Source organism: Mastigoproctus giganteus, chromosome 1 (assembly GCF_048544385.1).
Source record: "Mastigoproctus giganteus isolate SK-2022 chromosome 1, ASM4854438v1, whole genome shotgun sequence".
NCBI classification, from domain to species: Eukaryota; Metazoa; Arthropoda; class Arachnida; order Uropygi; family Thelyphonidae; genus Mastigoproctus; species Mastigoproctus giganteus.
Window position 1 is genome coordinate 177,797,315 of NC_143575.1, and position 24,260 is coordinate 177,821,574.

The 24,260-nt window shown below is 37.2% G+C and overlaps 1 protein-coding gene across 1 annotated transcript in view; it reads left to right on the forward strand.

Moving 5' to 3' along the window:
* LOC150091323 (proto-oncogene tyrosine-protein kinase ROS-like) overlaps nucleotides 1-24,260 on the forward strand; it is a 712,204-nt gene that overhangs the window by 647,122 nt on the left and 40,822 nt on the right. The window lies entirely within an intron of this gene.

The following is a 24,260-nucleotide window of genomic DNA, read 5'->3' on the forward strand; positions in this document are numbered from 1 at the left end:
AGCCTCTTCTCAGCATGAAGCAACTTTCTTCAGTAAAAAGAGATGCAAAGTACCTATTCAGTTTGTCCGCAATGTCAGCTGGGTTGTCTAAGATTTTCCCACACCAGTCCACAAGGGTCCAATCTAATTCGCTTTTTTCTTCCTTGTATTCACATACATGAAAAATTCCTTGTCACCATTCTTTTATCTTTTAGCCAGTGCTTTCTCATATGCAGCCTTGGCCTCACTAACCTTATCTGTGGTACTATTACAAATTAACTTGTAGCTGTTATAGGCTTCAGTACGTTTCATCACTTTGTGTAATTATCCCATGCTAACTTTTTCTGCTCTATTTCACCAGCCAGCTCTGCGTTCATCCTTTTCAACATCCTCCTGCAATATATTCTTAATGGTAGCATTCATGGCTTCTGTGATTTTTGATTTAAAGATATTCCATAATTCAAATGTATTTGCCTCACTCTGAAATCCACCCACCAGATGCATATAGTGCCTTAAACTGTCAAAGTCCCCTCTTCTGAAATTAAAACCTGTGCCATTACCTTTAACTACTCCAACATTTTTCTTCATTATCCAACTGATACCTGCATGATGTCTATCTGCCAATGGGTCCTGTATTTTAAGCTCTGTGATGTCATCTAATATGTGAGTAATAAAAAGATCAAGAATTTAGTATTTTCTCTGTCATGCTGGTACAAATAATAACCATCTAGTTCACTTAAAATTTTTTTTCCCCCAATGTAAATTTCCCTTCCCACTTATTCCAATAAATCAATTCACGCTTGCTTGCCCATTCCATCTGAATGTAGATACTCTCATCATACTCTTTACAGTCTTCTGGTCTGTAGATTACTCCCACTGTCATTATACTTTGCTTTCAACTAACTCACACCACACAGATTCTATGCTGTCAGATCTAACTTCAGACTCAGCAAAAGCTCTTTTCACACTCAGGCTGCTTTTGATAAGAAACATGACACCACCACCTTCTATCTTCCCTAAATACATTATACATGCCATAATGGAACTTGTCAACCCCAATTTTCAGGCGGCACCATGTTTCTGTTAGCCATATTATGTCAGCATTAGTTTTCCTAACCAGGTGTTCAAATTCAGCCATTTTATTGACAACACTCCTGACCAGTGGCGGCTTGTGACCCTGATGTTTGGGGGTGCTGCATCTTAAAGTTACATTAAATTGCCTTGATTATAAGACATGTAGACATACACAATAATAATAATAAGCAAGTTAAAAATACTACAAAACATTAACTAGACATTTACCATTAACAGACTTGAACTTTTATTTAAAAACAAAATCCATTCTTCAGTTTTTATTTGTTGAAAATAGATTAGTAACTTTTTCATTCAAGTTTGGTGCACTGTTGACCAAGCTTTTCTCTGTTGAAAGCATTGCTTGAGCATTTAGCCTTTTCTGATTCATAGTGCTCCTTAAAAATGTTTTTATTCTTTTTAATGTTGAATGGCAGTGTTCGGGCTCTGAAGTAGTTATTGGAATGGTCAAAAGAACTTTTATGAGTTTTGTAAGTAAACCAAGAACTTCAGCTAGATTATTTTCTGAATAAATTTCAGCAAGTCAGTTAATTTGCATTAATTGTGTAGATCATGTCTACTATAAAAAACTTGTAATTCCGTAAAAAGTTTTTCTCTTTCAATCATGGGATATGCCTCATTAGAGTCCAGTACCTCTTCTATGGGCATTTTCGTATGAAAAATAACAAAGTTCTCCTTGTTAAACAATTTAGCGGCAGTTAATTGCTTTGTAAAAGAATATCTCACACCTATGCCAACACTTATATAGTCGCATACTTCCTTCGCATGAGGGTTTTTGAAGGATTTTCACAGTGTATTGAATTCCTGATTTTTAGAATGGCATTCTTAAAGTTTCCTATATATTCATATATTTTAACTGCCTCAATTTCTCGAGATTGCATTTGATTATAAATAACTTCCCCATGAGGCATTATCTGATGGAAAAGTTCTAACCATAATTCGAATTTTTCATTACTCAAGATGTGCAAAATTCCAGTTGCTTCTGAAATCGTCTTATCTGCATTTGCTGTTGCTTGTAATTCCTCCATGCACTTTTTTAAGGATTCAAAATTTTCATAAATGCTGTTCACAGTGCGCATATTGAAGTTCCATCTTGTAGGGGAAGATCGGGCAATGCAGCTGTCCATATATGCTTTCTGAGAACAGAGAGAGAGACGCTGTGGTGATCTCGAGAAAAATGTTGGACATGAGGTTCAAAAAGAATATTCTTGAATCTCAGGTACTACTTGCTGCATTTCTCATCATCAGATTCAGTTGATGTGCATAGCAGTGAATAAAATGTGCATTTTTGTAAACTTCTTTATTTTAGCCTGAACTTCCCCTTTCTTACCTTTCATTACACTTACACCATCAAATGTGTGAGCAACCAGTTTTTGAGTATTTCCTTCAAGGATTATGTGTAACTGATCTAGAATGCACTTCAATATTCCGTCTGCCATTTGGTTTTCTGGAGTGAAAAATGCTCAAAAATGTCTCCATTCAATTCATATCTCAGAACAGTTACCATTTGTTTATGTTCTGAAACATCTGTCGTGTCATCAGCCATGAAAGCTGCAAATGAAGCTTCTTTAATTTCTCTTTTTATTTCATCCTGGCATATTTGCAGCAAACAGTCAAGAAAATCATTCTGAATAGTTTTTGAAATGCCTTTAAATGCTGCATTACTCTCTAAATGGTTCTTTAAATTGTAAACTAATGTACAGGCGAAATTTATTAATCCTCTGAATACTTCTGGATTTTTAGAATCACCTTTTTCGTCATGTCCAAGTAAAGGAATTTCAAACTGTCCACAAAATTTAATGCAGTCTATTATTTTAGATAATACCTCACAATTCTTGGTAATTGTGAGGTATACTTGCAGATCGAAAGTCTGTAGGCCTCACTAAGCTGTTCTTTAATATTTACGCTTCCTAAAAGCGATAGTGAAATCACATTATCACTATGTTTCTTCGAACTCTCATGTTTTAAAATTTTTTTCTTTCATCCTGTTTATGTTTGTAAAGCCACTTTTTATCCATGTTAAGTTAAACCTCTGATCAATAAACATGGAAAACAAAACAATGCATTTTAACTTCACAACCACAAAGCCAACTTTTCCTTTGGTACCATTCAGTTTTAAAACTGCAAATATGTTTCTTATTATTACTTATTCCCCGCTGAGAAATTTGAATCTTTGGTGTGAGGTGGCATTCTTTTTTAATCGCACTTTTTTCTTGGAGAGATATTTGTGAAAAACTAATTTGCTGAAGTTTATTCACAGTCATGCGATTTATTTCATGGGGAAGCATAGGGGATCCACGATCGAATCAAATTTTACAAAATTGTGTGTCGTAGAAATAATGTTTTACTTACACATCACCTCATTATATAACTTCGACTTACCAAGTTCAAGCTCAATTCACAGTTAAGCTGTAATCACGTAATTACACTGTTGAGTATATTGATTTAACACTGATATTATTTAGTTACTTAATGGGAATTCAGGTGAATAACAAAGACACTGACATTGTGGCTACACACCCATCATGGTCAACAATGAAATCTGCACTGCACACCTCACAGTGACTTTGATTCATTTCGCCTATAAAAAATGTATATTGGCAAGTTGCCAATATGCTCGTTGCCAATGGCAACCAACTACCAGATATTCACTGGAATGCAAAATGTGTCGCTGCCTGGTACACAGTGAGGCCTAGGGTTAATTTAACTTCAAAGTTGAAAATGATTTCGTCTTTTTATTCGTTTATTATTGTAATGATTATTGGAAATAGAGGATGTGCATACTATACGTGGGTCCTGTTAATAAAAATATTCATTGTGTTGTATTGTTCTTCACAAAATTTCATATAACAATTCACTGTATATCTAGATTTAAATAGCTGGGGTGCTGCAGTGCCACAATGTCTATGGACGAGCCACCCCTGCTCCTGACATTACTGTAAATGCAGTTAAGAGACTAAGTATCCTTCTATAGTTTACTATGCTGACACACCCCTTGAAGTTATTTAGGTTTGTTACCCTGTCTTTATCATCTTGCTCATTTGAAAATTTGCTATCCTCAAAGCATCTTGAAAACATCAGCTGTTGTGGCAACAAACAAGAATTCTTGAGGTGAGTGCAACCATTTTTTTGTCCCATATCATCAGATAAATGTGGATCTATATTACCCCTCTCTCTCTCTCTCTCTCTCCTAACTAGCAGTTTCCTTGAATCATTTATGGTATCCTTGGTGATACTGTAAAAAATTCTTGCTCAACCTTTGTTCAAATAAATACCATCTTTACAAAATAGATTCCTTCTATCTACAAGTGTAGGCCACATCGATCAAAATCCCCCCCCCCAGAGTCTTGCTGATTCCCTTGTGGATTAACTTGATTAACTTGCAGATTCTGCAAGTTAATTGAGTTACTCCACCAGACTTTCCACATATAATCCTGCCTATCATGTCTGGACAGAATTGCAGACACATGCATTCTGTTCTAACTCACTGAACTTTTCAGTATGGCCCTATATTCATCCAACAAATGGTCAGGTTGTATTCATTTAATATCATTAGTCCACCACATGAATAATAATACTCTCTTTACCCTCCTTAAAATCTGGCAATCAGTTGATATCATCATCAATTGTTGCTCCCGGTAAACACACCCAAGTTCTGGTCCATCTTTATTACAGAAAATATTACCTGTTTCCTTGACAATAGAGTCTCCCAATAAAATTAGATTACCTTCAACCAGAGCAATGTGCATCGCTTGACATGTCATGAGATACTTAAGTCCCTGATGAGCCCCCCAGTTACATTTCTTTCTAACGTAAGCACTTGTTTCTTCAGTGACTGAAATTCTTCTTATAATGCACCCAGTTCTAAGTTGAGATCACTATACTTATTACATCGGTTGCAAAGAAAAGAATCATTAGTTAAGCTAGATTTGTCCACTAGACCAACTGTTGAATACATGCCACAGGCTATACAAATGACAAACTCGTGACACACTGGAAATGCCTACAGGCATTTCTGTCGGGGTCACAATCCTTGGACTTTGTATTGTAAGTGGATCTTGTAGCAACCATTATTAAAATCAAATTTGAACGTTAGAAAGTTTACAATACAGGGTATTTCAAAAGTGATGGTCAATAATTTAAAGGCGAACTGTACAGACTACAATATGCAAAAAAAAAACATATTAAACATGGGTCCTTAAGTGAATTGTTTTCGAGATATTGCACATTTCTAGTTGGGATCCACCACTGACAAGGTTGAACTGTACAGAGTTGGAATCCACCACTGACTTGTTTGTTTAGGTTAGGTTAGGTTATGCTCATTCTCCCCCTTTCCCCTCTCTCTCTCGGTGTTCTGAGATGTAGCAGGCATACTACATCTACATGGAAAGAGGTTACACTAACAAAGAGTATGCAGATATGCACTTCACGTATAGTAAAGCCAATGGCAGTGCACTCGAGGCTGTACAATTTTTTTGTACATTTGTACCAAGAAGCATTTCCCCGCCAAAGGCAGCCCAACAAGCGCACATTCATCGGGGTACAGCAACACTTTTCAAGAGCATGTACTGAGTCATAGCAGTGTGTGATGAATTTTACATTGCCATCGCCAGTTACTATACCCCTACCATATCCAGTGTGTACAAGGTCTCAGCAATACAGACTACCCTCCCAGAGTGAAGTTCTGCCAGTGGATGCAACAACAGTGTGTCCTGAACTCCCAATTTTTAAAACAACATTTTTGTTTACTGACCAAGCTGGGTTTACTTGTGATGGTATTTTTAATTTTCATAACTGTCACGTTTGGTCCAACAAAAATCCAAATGCAATTCACGAGTCACGACATCAGCAATGTTTCTCATTGAATGTCTGGGCAGGACTACTAGGAGATTCTAATTGGACCACAATTTCTGCCAAACAGGCTAACAGGAGAGCTGTACCTTCGGTTCCTGCAGAATGTTCTTCCAGACCTCCTTGATGATGATAATGTTCCACTTCAGCAATGGAACATGTGGTTTATGCATGATGGTGCACCGGCACATTTTGCTCAAGTTGTGACTTGGTATCTAACTAGGAGGAATGGTCAATGGTGGATAGATAGAGGTGGGTCTATAATGTGGCCTCCCAGATCACCAGACTTAAATCCTGTGGATTTTTGTGTATAGGGTCATGCAAAAAGTTTGGTGTGCACTTCTGACATTAACACAATTGAGGAATTGCAGAGTCAGGTTGAAGGAGCCTTTCAGCAAATCAGAAATGACCCAGGAATGCCTGAGAGGACTCACAACTCAATGCAGAGAAGACTATAAAGCTGTGTATGGATGCAAAGACAGCAATTTGAACACCTTTTGTAACATCCTATAACATGTAATATCTGTAAAATCCTGTGGTGTTGAAACCAAAAATTAAAATGTATTATCTTATATATAATAAAACCACCACAATTAAAAATGTATTATCTTATATATAATAAAACCACCACAATTAAAAATGTATTATCTTATGTATAATAAAACCACGCAAATTCTTAGCAAAGGATTCACACCTTTTTGCTAAACTAGTGCTCCCATAATCAGTGACAGATCTTAACAGAAAATGTGCATTATCTCGTAAATGGTTCATTTGCAGCCCAATGTTCGCTGGGACTTTTTTTCTAATTTTGATTTGTACTTTTGACCTTTAAATTATTGACCATCATTTTTGAAACACCTTGTATATTACAGAATTTAAATTACCAAAATATAACAGAAATGAAACTTTAACCACTAGAGAAGTTAAATTTAATCTACCAAACGAAAGTCAGCAAAATATTGATAACAGCGAAGTTCCCAGCAAAATATCAATAACAGCAGCTATCTGAATATTTATCTGTAGCTTTCTAAATATTTTACAAAATTTAAATTTACATTATATTAAAGAATTTAAATTAACACAGTATTACAGAAATTAAAGTTGACAAAACAAAACTTAACAACACTAATGAGTTTAAAATTAAGCAACCGAACAAAATTTACAAAGTTCCCGCCAAAATATCGATAACAAAGACTATTTGAATATTAAGCTGTAGCTTTTCAAATACATTAGAAAATTTAAATTTATAATATATTGCAGGATTTAAATAAACAAAATATTACAGGAATTAAACTGTTAACAAAACTTTATCACTAGGAAGTTAAATTTAAGTTACCAAACGAAAGTTACAAAGTTCCCACCAACAAATTTATAACAGAGACCTTCTGAATATTAAGCTGTAGCTCTATAAATACTTAACTAATTACAAAAATAAACTAGTCCACATGACTGTATGAATTCAATCTGTATGTTAACCACAGTTTAGGATATTAAATAAAATAAAAAAAAAAAAAACCTCAAACTTATTCCAAAACTAACCTTAATTTTTTTTTTTTTCACACCAATGACAATTATTACACTTTGATTCTACCAGTACATTTTAAGTTTGGCAGCGTTTTTTTTTTTTTTTTTTTAATTTTCTCTCTTCTGTTATAAAATATACTCCATACATCGCCATGCCACCCAAACTGGACCAGTGTGGCAGATTATGGTCCATTTCTCTTAGCATGAATTGTTGAGGAGGCTTCCATCTTGCAGTGGATTGATAATGGCTGCAGTTTACTTTTTTTTTTTTTTACATCACCATGAAACACACTGTTGTGCCATTATAATTACATATTGATTTCCACTCACTTTTGTTGTTGGCACCAATTACAGTTAGTTATAATGCAAACTACAATGCTGAGAAAGCGTATTTTCCTTTTTCATAGTAAGAATGGATATTCGCAGCATGAAATATCATAAAGGAATGGATCATAAACACCTTATTTATAAGTGTAAGTACAAACATTACTTTCTTTTATCTTTATAATGATAAATTCCCTCATACTGCAATTTTCTAAAATTATTTAGCTAATGGCATAACTAACAAGGCCTAATTTTATGCTGCTTGATGTTTGCAGGTCACATGTGCATAAATTTGCCTTCACAGAGAGGGTGAATGATTGTTGGAACAAACTTCCATTTGATGTTGTAGAGTGGCTAGTTCTTCCTTGAATAAATTCAAGGAAGAACTAGTGTTAGTGGGGATGGACAGGTGAAATGGGAAGGGTTTTTTTTTTTTCCCAGCTGATGATGTATAATTCTTTCTTGCATCATTTGCCCCTACTACTAATAGTAATAATAATATCAATGTTGCAACATTTTACGGCGCCTCTGTAGCCAGGTGGGAAGGAGCAGCAGTGCGTAGCACACGCTTCTTGATTAGACTGGTGTTCGAGCCCGTCACCACCAAATACGGAGGATGCGGAAAGGTCAGGGAATGACCACCGCATATTCCCGGAGCAATATGGCCTTAGTTGCTAATGCTCCTAAAAACCAAATAACAACAACATAACAGCAACATTTTACACTTGTGGAAGAAATCTCTTTATTACTTATTATGTATAACTAATTAACTAATACACATGGAATTCATTTCTTTCATGCTCTTATTTTCAATTTATCCATTGTTCCCTTTGTTAGTGGTAGTCATGCAATCTAAATCTAATACTTTCCAAGCAGTTTCATTTTAGAAGATTCTCAGAGTCTGTTCAAAATATCTGATTTACAAATAAAGCCTGTATGTACACAGTGAAGTAAATTTTGTTCTACTTCAAGTGCCTGAAGTGAATGCTGGCAGTTTTTGTTCTACTTCCAGGTTTTTTGATCTAAGCCTAGAAGTGAAAGAATTATATTGGCAAAAGCATTTCTATATAGAGCTATTTTGTGCACAATCTAAGTAGGAAATGCGACAAACGGCAAGTTATATTCTTCAGAAGGGAAGAACATAACCTGCCAAAAAAAGAAAGAGAATTACATAAGGACAAAATTTTCTCCAAATATCACCACTAGGGGGAAAAGTTGTGCTGAGAATGATTTGCATACCTCATTCCAATCTTACATAAATATGGAACGGAAAGCATTAGATTTTGCAGATGAGGATGCTTTAGTGTTAGGAGCACAGCTTGCTTGACCAGAGCATGTTTTGATTGTGTGGTTCTACAACCAGAATGGAAGCATTACAACAGCAACAATTCAGCATTGCAAATGCCAACAAAGAGGTCCACTAATACTTCTTTATTGGTGGTCTGCTGATCCAGTACAATGTCAGGAAACTGTCTGCACTTTTTTTGAGAAAACAGGAAGAGGATGCAAATCCCTCAACCAAGAGCAGTTGAAGACATTGCAGTTGTGGTGAAATCTATGAGCAGCATAACTAGTGCACATCCAGCAGCATGACAGCTGCAGGATGTGCACTTTATGGTTCTTCCCATTTTAACTCTACCATGAGCAACAGTTGCCACTCCATAAAGTGGGGCTTGAATCTTAGGCACATATAAAGAAATCCTCTTTTGAGGGGTGTTTGAAAAGTTCATGCCGGAGTATGAAAGGTAGTAGTAGTAGTACAGTTCAAAATTTGTACTTAATGTATAAGACTTCAAATATTAACCCACCAAGTTTCATGCAGTTTCAACAGTCCTCTTTTTTTTTTCTTTTTTTTTTTTTTTTTACTTACAAGTCCTGAAGTCAACAAAGCTGTGTGAACAAAGAAGGTAGATAAAATCAGTCACTGTGCAGTCATCCAATTCATGAGAATATGGTTACAACATTGGGGGAAGATGATCCATGCTGTGGGAGACCTACAGTTAATCACTCCAGAAGTTGTTAATAGTGTGCATGATCTGGTGATTATTATTATTATTATTATTATTATTATTATTATTATTATCCATATGGTGCAAGGAAGACTGAGGCTTATACTGCACCAGCCAAAAAAAAAAAAAAAAATTCTGAATTCTCTCTCTCTCTCACAAGAGAGAGAGAGAGAGAGTCAGAAATAGAGGGGATTCACCAAGAAAGAGAAGAATGATGATATCCAACTCAGGACTCTGGATATCATAATTCTTCTCTTTCTTGATGAATGATTGATTAGTGCAGTCCACTACATTGCCAACATTTTGGGCATCTCTTCTGAATATATCTAGCACTTAATAACTTTTTTTTTTTTTTTTTTTTGGTATTTATTGGCGCATCGGCTTCTGTGGCCATAATGCACCTCCCAAGGTTTTTGCAGTACTTTGATCCAAGCTCGAGGCGGAATTCGAACCCGCGACCTTTGGGTTGCCAGGTAGGCACTTTGTCCACCCGGCTAGCCCGGTCGGCTACACTTAATAACAGAAGTTCTCACTATGAAAAAGATGTCAGCACAATTGGTCCCAAAGCTGTTCACAATAGATCAAAAACACACAAGACTTGTCAAGTTAATATTTGCATCATTTTCAAGCAGATCCAGCAAATTTCCTTGCAAAGTTTTCAGCAAAAGACAAAGGAACAGTCCAAACAGTGGAAATATAGCTCTTCTCCCTCTCTAAAGAAAGCCGCATTTTACACCAATTGAAATGCAATTTAGCAGCAGCCTGGAAAGCAAGACAATGGGGATATCCGGGACTGCTAGGAGTCATAGTGGAACAAGTAAATACATGGGCTGTGTTAGGGTAACTAAGAGTAGAAATAGGTGCATGTATACTTGCATGTACACCAATGCTAGGATTATAGTTAATAAATTCGATGAGCTTGAAGTGCTAGTCAAGACATCAAAGGCAGATATTGTTGGGATATCAGAGACATGGTGTCACATAGACATAAGCAGTGCAGAACTGGAATTTGGGGATGTGTACAGAAAGGATAGACAGGACAGAAACGGAGGAGGGGTTATGCTGTTAGTTAAGAAACACATAAAATATAAGGAAGTGCATCCAATTGATGTTGGTGGACAATGCAATGTTGAGTCTGTTTGGTTTGACATAAGCACTGGGAAAGAAAAAATGAGAGTAGGTGTGTGTTATAGGCCAAAAGAATCTGATGGGTATAATGAGCAATTGTGCAGAGAAATAGAGTGGGCCAGTAAATCAGAGTGTTTTATAATGGGGGATTTTAATTTCCCAGAGATAGTAGCAGTAGTAGTAGTAGTGGCATGTGATGCAAGAAAGCAAGTGTATGAGCTTATGCAGCATCAGCCAAAAAAAAAAAAAAAATCATACCATTGCCTCCAAATGCCTGTCCAGTTCCTCCTTAAATTTATTCAACCTATCAACTTCCACAACGAAAGACAGATGGAAGTTTGTTCCAGCAATTAACCACACGTTGGCTAAAGGCAAATTTCCGCACATCTATTCTACATCTGTCTTTTCTTAATTTGAATTTATGCCCCCTTAGGTTCGTAATCTGAACAAGTGGAAGGATCCCATCAGAATTCAGCGTGCTCAACCCATTCAAGGCCTTATATACCTCAATCAGATCACCGCGCAGGTGCCCAGTCTCCAGCCACTGCAATTTGCAGAACTTAAGCCTCTCTTGGTAAGAGGATCCCTTCATTCTCCTCACCAATCTTGTTGCCCTTCTCTGTACACGCTCAAGTAAATCTACATCCTTCCTAAAATGAGGCCTCCAGACCTGTATGCAGTACTCAAGGCGTGGCCTGACCATTGCCTTATACAGAGGGATAATCACCTCTTTTTCCCTGCTAGTAAAATTCCTATATATCATTGACAAAACCCCATGACCTGCCCTGGCAGCCTGTCTGCATTGCTCAGAAAACTTCATATCTGACTACACAATTACTCCCAGGTCTTTTTCATTTTCTACCACCTTAAGTGTAGTACCACACAGTTGGTACGTTTCTCTGGGGTTACTGGGGTTAATTCCTCATATGCAGTACTTTGCATTTGTCAAGGTTAAACTTGAGTTGCCACTTCTTAGCCCATCTGCCCAAATTATCTAGATCCTGTTGTAGTAGCACACTGCCATTACTGTCATTTAAAACCCTGCCAACCTTTGTATCATCTGCAAACTTCGACATTAAGCCTGATATACCTTCATCAATATACTTCGTGGACTAATAACATTAGTCCATGAAGAGCAGCACCCATTGATTACCACCCTCTGTCTTCTCCCACTTAACCATTCTTTTATCCATTGTAGCAACTTACCCTTAATACCATTCTGCTCCAATTTGTACAATAGTCTTCCATGCGCAACAGTGTCAAAAGCTTTCCTGAAATCCAAATATATGATATCAAAATTATTTTTTGCATCCAGTTCCTTTGTAACCACATCATAATATCGTATCAAATTTGTCAGACAAGACTTTCCCTTAACAAACCCATGCTGTGTCTGAATTATTGCTGCAGTCTTGTCTAGATGATCCTGCAATGCATCTTTAACCAGTGACTCCATTATTTTACCCGGAACAGAAGTTAAACTAACTGGTCTGTAATTACTCGTGTCACCCTTCGATCCCCCTTTGTGAATTGGGGATACATTTGCACATCTCCAGTCCGTGGGAACCTCTCCCGAGTCCAAGGACGCTCTCAGAATTATGGCTAAGGGTTTGCTTAGTTGCTTTGCCGCCTCCTTTAATATAACTGGATAGATCCCTTCCACCCCAGGTGCTTTTCTTATGTTTAACTTCAACAATTTCTCCTCCACTTTGCTTTCAGTTATTCCAAAATCATTAAGAATCCTGCTACAATTTGATAACCTTCTGCCATTTTCAAACCTTAATAATTCCTCATGTGTGAATGTAGATGCAAAATACTCATTCAGTTTGTTTGCTATCTGAGCAGGATCATCAACAGTCGAACCATCGATGTCAAGTGGACCAATCAGATTCATCCCCTTCCTTTTAGAGTTTTTATAAGTAAAGAAATCCTTGCTGTTTTTCTTAGCATCTTTTGCCAAGGATTTCTCGTAATCTGCCTTCGCCTGCCTAACCTCCTTTGTCACCTGATTACAGACTAGCTTATATCTGCCATAGGCTTCTGAGTCGCTTGATAATTTATATGCATCCCATGCATTTTCTTCTCTATTACGAGTCCCATTAGTTCATTAGATAACCATTTAGGTCTAAACCTTGAACAATATTTCTTAATAGGTATGAAACGTTAGTAGCTTCCATGATTAATTCCTTGAACGCTTCCCACTTAGAATTTACTGTTGGTAACATTGTCAGTTGATCCCACTGTACAGAATTTAAAAACAGTCGGAGAGCACTGTACTCACCTTTACGGAAGAAAAACCCTTTCCTTTACCCCTGATGGTAATTAAATATTTAAGTAAATCCCACATCAGTACACTGTGATCACTGCCACCTAGTGGTTCCTTTATCTGCAAATTCTTAATACACGAATGATCACTGCTGATAACCAGATCAAGAGTATTACTTTCTCTCTTTGCCTCTCGAACATGCTGCTGCAGAAAACAATCATCCAATAAATCCACAAAAGTATGACTAGTGTGTGAGTGACCAACCCACAAGTTCCAGTCAATATCTGGGAAGTTAAAATCCCCCATTATAAGACATTCCATTTTACTAGCCCACTCTATTTCTCTGTACAATTGTTCATTGTACTCATTCGAGTCATTAGGCCTATAACACACTCATACTCTTATTTTTGCTTTCGCAGTGCTTATGTCACACCAAACTGACTCAACAGTGCACTGTTTATCTATATCAACTGGATGCACTTCTTTTGATTTTATGTTTTTCTTAATTAACAGCATAACACCACCTCCCTTTCTATCCTGTCTATCCTTTCTGTACACATTGTATTCCCCAAATTCCAGTTCAGCATTCCTTATATCTGTGTGACACCACGTCTCCCCAACAATATCCGCCTTTGATGTCTTGACCAACACTTCAAATTCATCAAATTTATTTACTGTACTTCTAGCATTGGTATACATGCAAGCATACATGCTCCTACTCCTATTCTTAGTTACCCTAACACATCCCATATACCCACCTATTTCAGGATGACTGCCATCCGTCCCTGAAACCCCCAACACCCCAAGCTCCAGGTCGCTACTTATTCTAATAGAAGTTGTGCAAGAATCACCTACACCTCTGCCTACAGCTACTGTTAAACTATTAGTCCTTGTATCCCCCCAAGCTATCAGTTTTCCGACCCACCTAACACTGCCTCGATAGCATCAGCAAATATTCTTGCACCCTTTCTATATAAGTGTATGCCATCCCTATAGAAGCAGTCTCTCCTGTTAACAAGTACAGTCCAGGCTGAAAAAAATTCTACCCCTTGAGCCTTGCACATCTTTCCATGGCCGAATTGATCGACAAGGCTCTCATCATATACTCCCTTCTATCGTGTCTGGGCAGAATTGCAGACACTTTCAAATTCAACCCTAATTCTCGGCTTTTGTTCAACAGTGACCTGTACTTGTTAAGTAATTCTGCCAGTCTCCTACTCCTAATATCATTAGTGCCAACATATACAACTATATCACCTTTTGTGCCCTTAAAAGATGATATCTGCTCTACAACGTCATAAACCTTTGCCCCTGGTGGACATACCCTGGTCCTGTTCCACCTATCCGTTTTTACAAAGCATGTTTCCCGTTTCCCTGACAATAGAGTCACCAACAACTACTAGTTCCTGTGGGACCAGCGCATTCTGCCTTGGGGGTTGCCGCTGTGTTGCGTGATGACCAAGTGCAAGCTCTGGCGTTGATGTGGGCAGCTGAGAGCCTGATGGGCCCCTCAATTTAGATCTTTCGAGGGCATCCACCCTGTCCTTCAAACTCTCATATAGGCCCATAACAACGCTGAGTTGTCGCCTGATTTCCTTACACTCCTTACATCGCGCACACACAAAGACATCCCCATGGCAATGTCATGTTCCGTTCCAGAGAGTTCGGCAAACATTTCACAAGTTGCACATTTTTTTAGGCTGTGATGCGTTGGAGAATCGCCCCCCTCAGTTTTCCCCCGAGTCACAGCAGTCATGCCACTTTGTGCCCGTTGCTTTGCTGCTCTAGTTTGGGGCATGATACTTTAAATTAATAAAATCAATAAATTAAATTAATTAAATGTCAATACTATGCTATCTAATAGAAACAGTGAAGCGTATTACTCTAAATTATATGTTAGAGCTACCTAACTACCTCAATTAAAAATTTGAATTCCCTACCACTATATACAAAAACAATGGCTGCAAGATTCGAACGAAATAACGGTTTTACGTATGTATTACGTATATCTACAAAAACTGTTTATCTAAATTAAAATAAAAATAACCAGCGTAACTATAACTATAAGACTACGTATTAAGTACAATATAAAATAACAACTATGTAAATAAAAAGGCAAACACTTATCGTTTTTTTCGGAGCCTGCAACTGACGGCTGTAATTTTTAAGGAGAGTCAGCGCTCTCTTCGAATTTCGTTCGAATCTTGCAGCCATTGTTTTTGTATATAGTGGTAGGGAATTCAAATTTTTAATTGACTGGAACTTGTGGGTTGGTCACTCACACACTAGCAAGGCTTTTGTGGATTTATTGGATGATTGTTTTTTACAGCAGCATGTTTGGGAGGCAACTAGAGGGAATAATACTCTTGATATGATTATCAGTAGTGATTCTTCATGCATCAAGAATCTGCAGATAAAGGAACCACTAGGTGGCAGTCATCACACTATGCTGAAGTGGGATTTACTCAAAGAGGTAATTACCATCAAGGATAAAGGGAAGGATTTTTGCTTTCGTAGAGGCGACTACAGTGTTCTGAGACGGTATTTAAATTCTATACGGTGGGACCAACTGATGATGTTACCAACAGCAAATTCAAAATGGGAAGCATTCAATGAATTAATCTTGGAAGCTACTAGGCTTTTCATACCAACAAAGAAATATTGTTCAAGATTTAGGCCTTAGTGGATGTCAGATAAACTAATTAGACATGTGACAGAGAAGAAAAATGCATGGGTACATATAAATTAACATGTGACATTATTATTTTATTTTATTATTATTATTTTATTATTATTATTAGCATATGGTGCAAGGAAGCCTGAGGCTTATGCTGCACCAGCCAAAAAAAAAAAAAAAATTTCTGAATTACCCTGAGAGAGAGAGAGAACAAGAATCAGAAGGGAGTCACCAAGAAAGAGAAGAATGATGATATCCAGCCAGCTCAGGACCCTGGGTATGCCCAGCCCATACTCACCAGATGTGAGCACCTGGGATTTTGGCACATTGTATCTTGCTTGTAATTAGTAAATTTTAATGTAGTACATCATAGTAGTAATTGTCGTATTTTAATTGTAATAAATAAGTAGCTTGAAGCTCATAATCATGTTGGGTGGCATAATTTGGAATTTAAAAACTCAGCAGCATATACAGAAATGTAAAAGCATAGTACATACAGGACAGCAAAATTTGGGAATAGCAGTACATTGTTTTACTCTTATACTCATGCCACTTACAAGAGCAGCAAAGCTCAAAGTAGCAGGAATACTTTGGCACAGGAGAGACTCATCAACGTTGGTTCTCTTGCAAATCACAGCTCCATTCCTTGTGCTACTTGTTGCATTTTTATAGTCGTCTGTTGTGGCTTTCATCTGTTCAGTTACAGCCGAATTTCGGAGACTTTATGGGCGAGCTTCCTCCAAGCTGTCTGGTCTTCAACAGCTTCTTCCAAGTCCTTTATGCTCATGCCAGTGTCGCTCTTGATGGTGTCAAGCCAGTGTGTTCTTTACCAACCTCTTCTCCTTGTTCCGCTGACCTTTCCTAGCATTATCGATTTATTCTTGAGCTCGTTCATAAAGTTATCTGGTGGAAAATACTGGAGTAGGTCACCAAGTCTTTCTCCAGTGATGGCACTATTATATGGCTGTATAGGACTTTACTAATTAAAACTCAGTCTTTAAAAATCTATATCTTTTCCGATAAGGTGATATTTTGTCCCAAAATTAGATACAACTAATCGATGTGAAAAACTCTTCCACCTAATTAAAGTCCCCTACATCCATAACTTGTAGAAATTAAAAAGCAACTCTCCAAACTTTCAAATACCAGCACGATGCTAAAGCATAGGCAGCTGGAATTGACAATTAGAACAAAGAATGCACTAACTGCCAAAACAGACTTATCATAAATTTAGTATTATCATAAAGGTAAATATTACCTTTCGATGATTATAAATAGTCAAACCTCATGAACTTTATCAACACAATACAGTAATACCCCGACTTACGCTACCCCGACTTACGCTACCCCGACTTACGCGAACTCGGAGTTACGCGGTTCTTGATTTTTTCGTTTGGCAACGCTACCGCCCACTATCTTCAAGGTCGTTTTTCATATGTTATCGATATACGGTGCGACGGCGGAGAATGAGAGCGAAAGATGAACAAAATTCAACTTTGCTGCTTTTATGTTTTTTATATCAGTGAAGGGGAAACACATTTCACCATAATAATGTAAAAACCAACACAATTCCAGCTATCGGTATAATCGCAAATGCAATTAGATCGAGTTTAGTACCAGTTTATAACAGATTTCACTAGCAGAAACGCAACTGGATTTTTATTGTTTTATGGTAGTAACCCCTAGAAATGTGAGGTGTTAATAGTGTATCACTGCCTTTATGGTGTTGTTTATTCAGTTGCTACATGCGCACAGCTTTGTTTATGCGTATCAAGCGTGCCTCCTCTTTTTGTAATTGTGCTTTATTCCCTAAAAATGAGTAAAATACTTAATTAAAAGGTGTGAAAAAGAAGCGTCCTGGTGAAGACACTGCAGATTCAGAGAGAAAAAGAAAAGCAATTATCGATAAACAGAAGCGGACTGGATCAAAAATTCTTACCCGGGAAAATTTATAGTGGCCTCATACTATGGTTTATGGCCAAAATCACACTGGCCCACCGGGGTTTCCCCGGTAAGGCTTATGGCCAGTCCGCCTCTGTCGATAGAGAAAAAATATGAAATTGTGAAACGCTTTGAGCGAAATGAAAGACCATGTGATATTACACGTGCTACAGGCCTAAATGAAGCAACGGCGAAAAGCACATGACAATTGCAAACTTGACAGGTTGAAAATTGAAAAGGGCTCAATTGTAAAGGGCTTAAAAATTTTAGAAAACAGACTCCAACGAAGAACGCGTTATAGCTACAAAGCAAGGAATAAAAAAATTATTAGCTTGCTACGAAGAAATTCTGCGTGAAAAAAAGAAGGCGCTGTGTCGTCAGACGAATTTGTTAGATTTTATGAAGCCATCGACATCGAAATAAATTTTTTACGTAAGTCATTTATTTTTTAATACATATTTTGTATTAATATGTATAAAGAACTGCAATTTTATTAATATTTTTCTTCTAAACTAGTGTTTTTGTTAGTCCTTGGTCCCAATTAAGCAAAATTTATATGTATTTATATGCAAAGTTGTACCCCGACTTACGCGAATTCGACTTACGCGATTTTCGTCGGACCCACCTATCGCGTAACTTCGGGGTATTACTGTACTCAAGTTTCACAAAAGAATTTAAAACAAACACCTTAAAACCATATTAAGCAACAGCAATAGCACATATAAAAGCAATCATCACAGCTACACATCAGTGCCGCCTAATGTGTAGTTATCTGTAGTGGGACATAATACAGAAAACTGGGATGCCTTGTGTGCATTCGCTGCAGAGAGTATAAGTAAATTAAGTGCCAATTCATTCTAAAGAACTTATATGAGGGCTAGAGAACTAGGGTTGATAACCTTGAAGAAATAAAAAAGAGAGAACCATCAAGCACCCAGCCACCCAGCACACTACACACATGCAAAACACAATGCAATGAAATGCTAAACAACAGAATGCACTAATGATCTCACTGAAAGTGGCTACTGTCAGAGAAATGGGAAGTATATTTTTAAAGAGAATAAGTGTATTGGGACCAAAGCATGGACAAGAGTACAAAAGATGATGATGAAGTAGAGCAGCTATCATCTTTTAAGGGCCCAAAAGGTGATGTTGGACATGTTGATAATAATGATATTAAGAATTGGTGATCTGAGGATTTAACAAGTACAGGACAATGTTGAGAAAATATGCAAGTTAGGATTAAATTTAAGTCTGAAATTCTGTTCAGTCACAAGAGGGAGTACATGAGTGTTGTCAATCAATTCAGCTATGGAGAAATTGTGCAAAGCTAATGGGGCAGAATTCTTTTTCAGAGTGGTTGTCTGTGATGGTTAACAGTGAGACTGTTTCTACTGGGGCATGCAGCAGTTTTTATTTTTATTAATTACAAGGCCTGCTGATAATCCTCACCGAACAAGCAAATATGTGAGTTATGTTAGAATTATAAGAGTAAAAACAGGTACATATATACTTGCATGTAAACTAATTTTAGGAGTATAGTATACACATTTCATGAATTTAAAGTACTGGTTAAGTCATTGAATTCAGACATTGTAGAAATATTGGAGACATGGCGCAACTCAGACATAAAGGAAACAGAATTTGAATATGTACAGAAAAAGACAAGCAGGATTGGGGGGGGGAGGTATTAAGCTCTTAGTTCAGAAGAACACACAGCATCTAAAGCAGCATTATCCATATTGATGCATATACTGTATACAATGTAAATGGGTTGCAAAGTTGTAACAGTCTGATGACATATAAACACAGGAAAAATAAAGTTTTGGCAGGAGTATGTTACAGACCCAATTACTATGCTGAGTATAAAAGAAGAACCAAACAGACAGACAAACAGAGGGGGCCAGTAATTCACACTGCCTTATAATGGAAGATTTTTAACTTTCCAAGTAATGAAGAGAACTTGTAGGTTGGGCATTAAGAATCTGCAGATAAAAGAACCACTAGGTCAATACAGTATATTGATATGGAATTAACTTAAAGACATAACTACTGTCAAGAGTAAAGGGAAGGGTTTTTGATGTGGAAACACCTACGGCAGCACTGGAGTAAAACTGATTGGTAGTGAAATTTTCTTAGGAAATGACGCAAATGACATCACTTCCTATTAAGTGGCTGTTAGATTTTAAATGACACAAATGATTTCACTTCCTAAATAGTGCTAACGATGCTAACTCAGTCACTAACATTGATTCGGTAGAGTAATGTAAGTAGCGGGCATGAGAATAAAATGTTGCATCGTTCATAGTAAGATACGGAAATGATGTCACTTCCTAAAATACACTAACTCAGTCACTAACATTGATTCGGTAGAGTATAGAGTAAACATGGGTAGTAATATTATGCAAAATAAAAGCTTCAAAGCCACTGAAGAAGCCTCTTATGTCAACAAAAGAATGAGTTCAAAAACATAGAGAATGAAAAAAAAAAAAATGCAGAGTTTAATAAATTCTGTTTCTCAAGATTTTGAGAAGCAGATTTTATTAAATTCTGAAAAATACATTTGGAGCCACTTGTCGGGCATCTCTCAAAAATGATTCCATTCCAACATTTTTGAAGAGCAATGGTTTTGTTTATCCTGTTATTCCACCTCATCTGCCTCGAGTAGATTTAGTGACAGAGGGGCTCATTTCTCCTCGTATACTATTCATTCAAATTAGAAGACAGACATGGTTTCAGCTAATACAGAATTTTGGGCCAAATTATAATTATTCCTGTAAATGTTAATTCGATGATCGATTATTTGCCTTGGAGAATAGATGATTATTGCGTTAACATGTAGGAGCATTCTTCGATGAAGACGTGAAACATTATGATGCTCCTACACATGACGAAATGAGTGAAGCTATACCTACTGAAGAAAGTTTAGTTGCTCAACAAACTCTTTTGTGGAGCAATGACAAATATTTAAGAATAGCTCCTGGTGAATGAAATGTTCCACAAAGTTTACTTTTTGATGAACATGCTGAAGAAGTCCTTTCCTAGCATTTATCTTGGTCAGTATCGAGAGTTTACAGATAATTTAAAAGTTATACCGTTTATATGATGGCATCGAGTGAACTTCGTCGTTCAGATCATCATGGAGTGATGCCTTACTATCTTCTTTATATGGCCATGGAAATAATGAGACTAAGAACTCAAGAATCATCAACGGTTGCTTTTAAATACGTCAGAAAAGACACTAAGCTCACCAAAGAACAAATCCAATCTTGAGAATACGTCAATGCTCCTTGGCTAGACAAACAGTGTGATTAACAAAGGATTTATACCATGGGGAGAGAGTCAATGCTGAATTCAACATACGGACAGGTACTTCAAACACTACTGAAGTGCATTTCCAGGATGAGGCCACAATTTCAAGAGGAAAGGCAGCTGGTTCTTGTTGTATGAAATTGATCACCTATTCTGCACTTGCTGTGAAGTAATTTCTCATAAAACACCATCCATCTTACTCTCCTGATCTAGAACCAGACTCCTTCCTATTTCCCAAAATGAAAACTGCCCTCAAAGGAAAAAGATTTCAGGATGCTGAGGATATAAAGAATAATGTAACTGCCAAACTGAACATTATCATAGAAGCCTATGATAGATATAAGCTGGTCTGTAACCAAGTCACAAAGGAGATTAGGCAGGCAAAGGCAGATTATGAGAAATCCTTGACAAAGGATGCAAAAAAAAAAACAAAACAAAGAGTTCTTTACCTATGTAAACTCTAGAAGGAAAAGGATGAATCAGATTGGTCCACTGGATATTGATGGTTCAACTGTTGATGAACCTGCTCAGGTGGCTAATAAACTAAATGAGTATTTTTCATCTACATTCACCCATAAGGAGTTATTCAGGGAGGGGAATGCCAGAGGTGAGTTAAACTCTGGCAATGAGCTAGATGATTTTGTAATAACTGAGAGGAAATTGAAGGAGAAATTGTTGAAAATAAACATAAAAAAGGCACCCGTTGTGGACGGGATCTATCCAGTTCTATTAAAGGAGGTAGCAAAGGAAGTAAGCAAACCCATAATTATGATTATGGGTTTGCTTAATTAAACCTTAGCCATAATTATGAGAGCTTCCTTGGACTCAGGGGAGGTACCCATTGACTGGAGATTTGCAAATGTGAGAATCAAAGGGTGACACAAGTAAATACACATTGTTAGTGTAACTTCTGTTCCAGGAAAATTAATGGAAGCACTGGTTAAAGAAGCACTGCAGGATCATCTAGACAAGACTTCAGTTATAGCTCGGACACAGCATGGGTTTTTTAAGGGGAAGTCTTGTCTGACTAATTTGATTGGATACTATGATGTAGTCACAAAGGAACTGGTTGCAGGGAATAACTTTGATATTATATATTTGGATCTTAGAAAGGCTTTTGATACTGTTGCACATGGAAGACTACTGAACAAATTGGAGCAGTGTGGCATTGGAGGCATATTGCTGCTGTGGGTAAAGGGATGGTTGAGTGGGAGAAGACAGAATGGTAATCAATGGACACTGCTCATCGTGGACTAATGTTATTAGTGGAGTCCTTCAGGGTTCAGTGTTGGGTCCATTATTGTTTTCTGTATTTATAAATGATATTGATAATGGTATATCAAGCTTAATGTCCAAGTCTGCAGACGATACAAAGGTTGGCAGGGTTGTTAAGGACACTAATGACAGTACTCTGCTGCAACAGGATCTAGAAAATTTGAGCAGATGGGGTGAGAGGTGGCAACATTGACGAATGTACAGTACTATGTATGGGAAGAAGTAACAACTCTGTGTTACTGCACTGACAGTGGTAGAGAACAAAAAGGATCTGGGGGTAATTGTGCAGGCAGATATGAAGTTTTCTGAGCAGTGCAGATAGTCTCCAAGAGTAGCTCATAGTGTCTTGTCAATGATATGTTGTTGTTATTTGGTTTTTAGGAGCATTAGCAACTAAGGCCATATTGCTCCGGGAATATGCGGTGGTCATTCCCTGACCTTTCCGCATCCTCCGTATTTGGTGGTGACAGGCTCGAACACCAGTCTAATCAAGAAGCGTGTGCTACGCACTGCTGCTCCTGCCCACCTGGCTACGGAGGCGCCTGTCAATGATATACAGGAATTTTTCTAGCAGGGATAAGGAGGTGATTATCCCCTTGTATTAGGCAATGGTCAGGCCACACCTTGAGTACTGTTTACAGGAGGCCTCATTTTAAGAAGGATGCAGAGCTGTTGGAATGAGTACAGAGAAGGACAACAAGCTTAGTGAATGGAACAAAGGGTTGCACTTACAAAGAAAGGCTTAAATTTTGCAAATTACAGTTTCTGGAGACTAGGCACCTGTGAGGTGATCTGATTGAGGTGTATAAAGCCTTGAATGGTTTGAGCATGCTCAGTGCTGATGGGATTCTTCCTCTTGCTCAGAATAATCACCTGAGACGGCATAAATTCAAATTGAGGAAAGACAGATGTAGGATAGATGTGCGGAAGTTTGCCTTTAGCCAGCGGGTAGTTGGTTGTGGAAGTTGATAGCCTAAATAAATTTAAGGCTGAGCTGGACAGGTATTTGGAACGAACGGAGGGGTGAAATGGGAGGAGCGGTTTTATTTTTTATTATTTTTTTTTTGGCTGATGCTGCATAAGCTTGCTTTCTTGCATCATATGCCTCTACTAATGCTAATGAAGTACTGATTCATGAATTCAATATTGCCACTTGGAACAGAGGTACTTACCATTAATGCTGTGCTAATGTGCTTTGCAGTAGTCATACCATGTGTTATATATTGCTGATAATGCCTTTACACAAAAATATCAAGAAATAAAGTGATAAACGATTTTATACCAGTGTGTTCTTCATTTGTGGTATACATAGACATAAATCATGTAACAGATTAATCATTCAGAGCAAAACTTTTCTCTGGCTGTGATTTTTGGAACTAATTTTGTATTTATACACAAATTTTTGTGTGTCTATTCTACATACCCTGAATAACCTACTCATCAAATTTAGTCGGATTTCTTCCTTTGATATGACTTCATTCATTCGCCTTCACTTGTGTATTTTATATAGAAATGCCAGTTTTTTTTTTTTTTTGGTTTTTTTTTTTAATGAAATTCATTTGCAGCCTCATTCATCTTTAATCTTTTACATAGGTTGTGTATTTTCAGTTTGCTTTAAATTATAATGTTACTGTTGCTTTTTGTGTATGCACGTTGTTAACAAAGTGCCTTTGTTTTGTTACCTATTATTTTGTTAATAACTGTTACACTTGGTTGTCTGATTCTATATCACTGTCATTTAGATGGAATATATATATGAGCACAACTAGCCATCTGATTTAATTTTTTTATAAATTGATTAGAACTGTAGATAATGCATCCTATAAAATCCATTAGATTATATATATTGGTTAATTATTGAAAAATTCTTATTATTTTCCATACG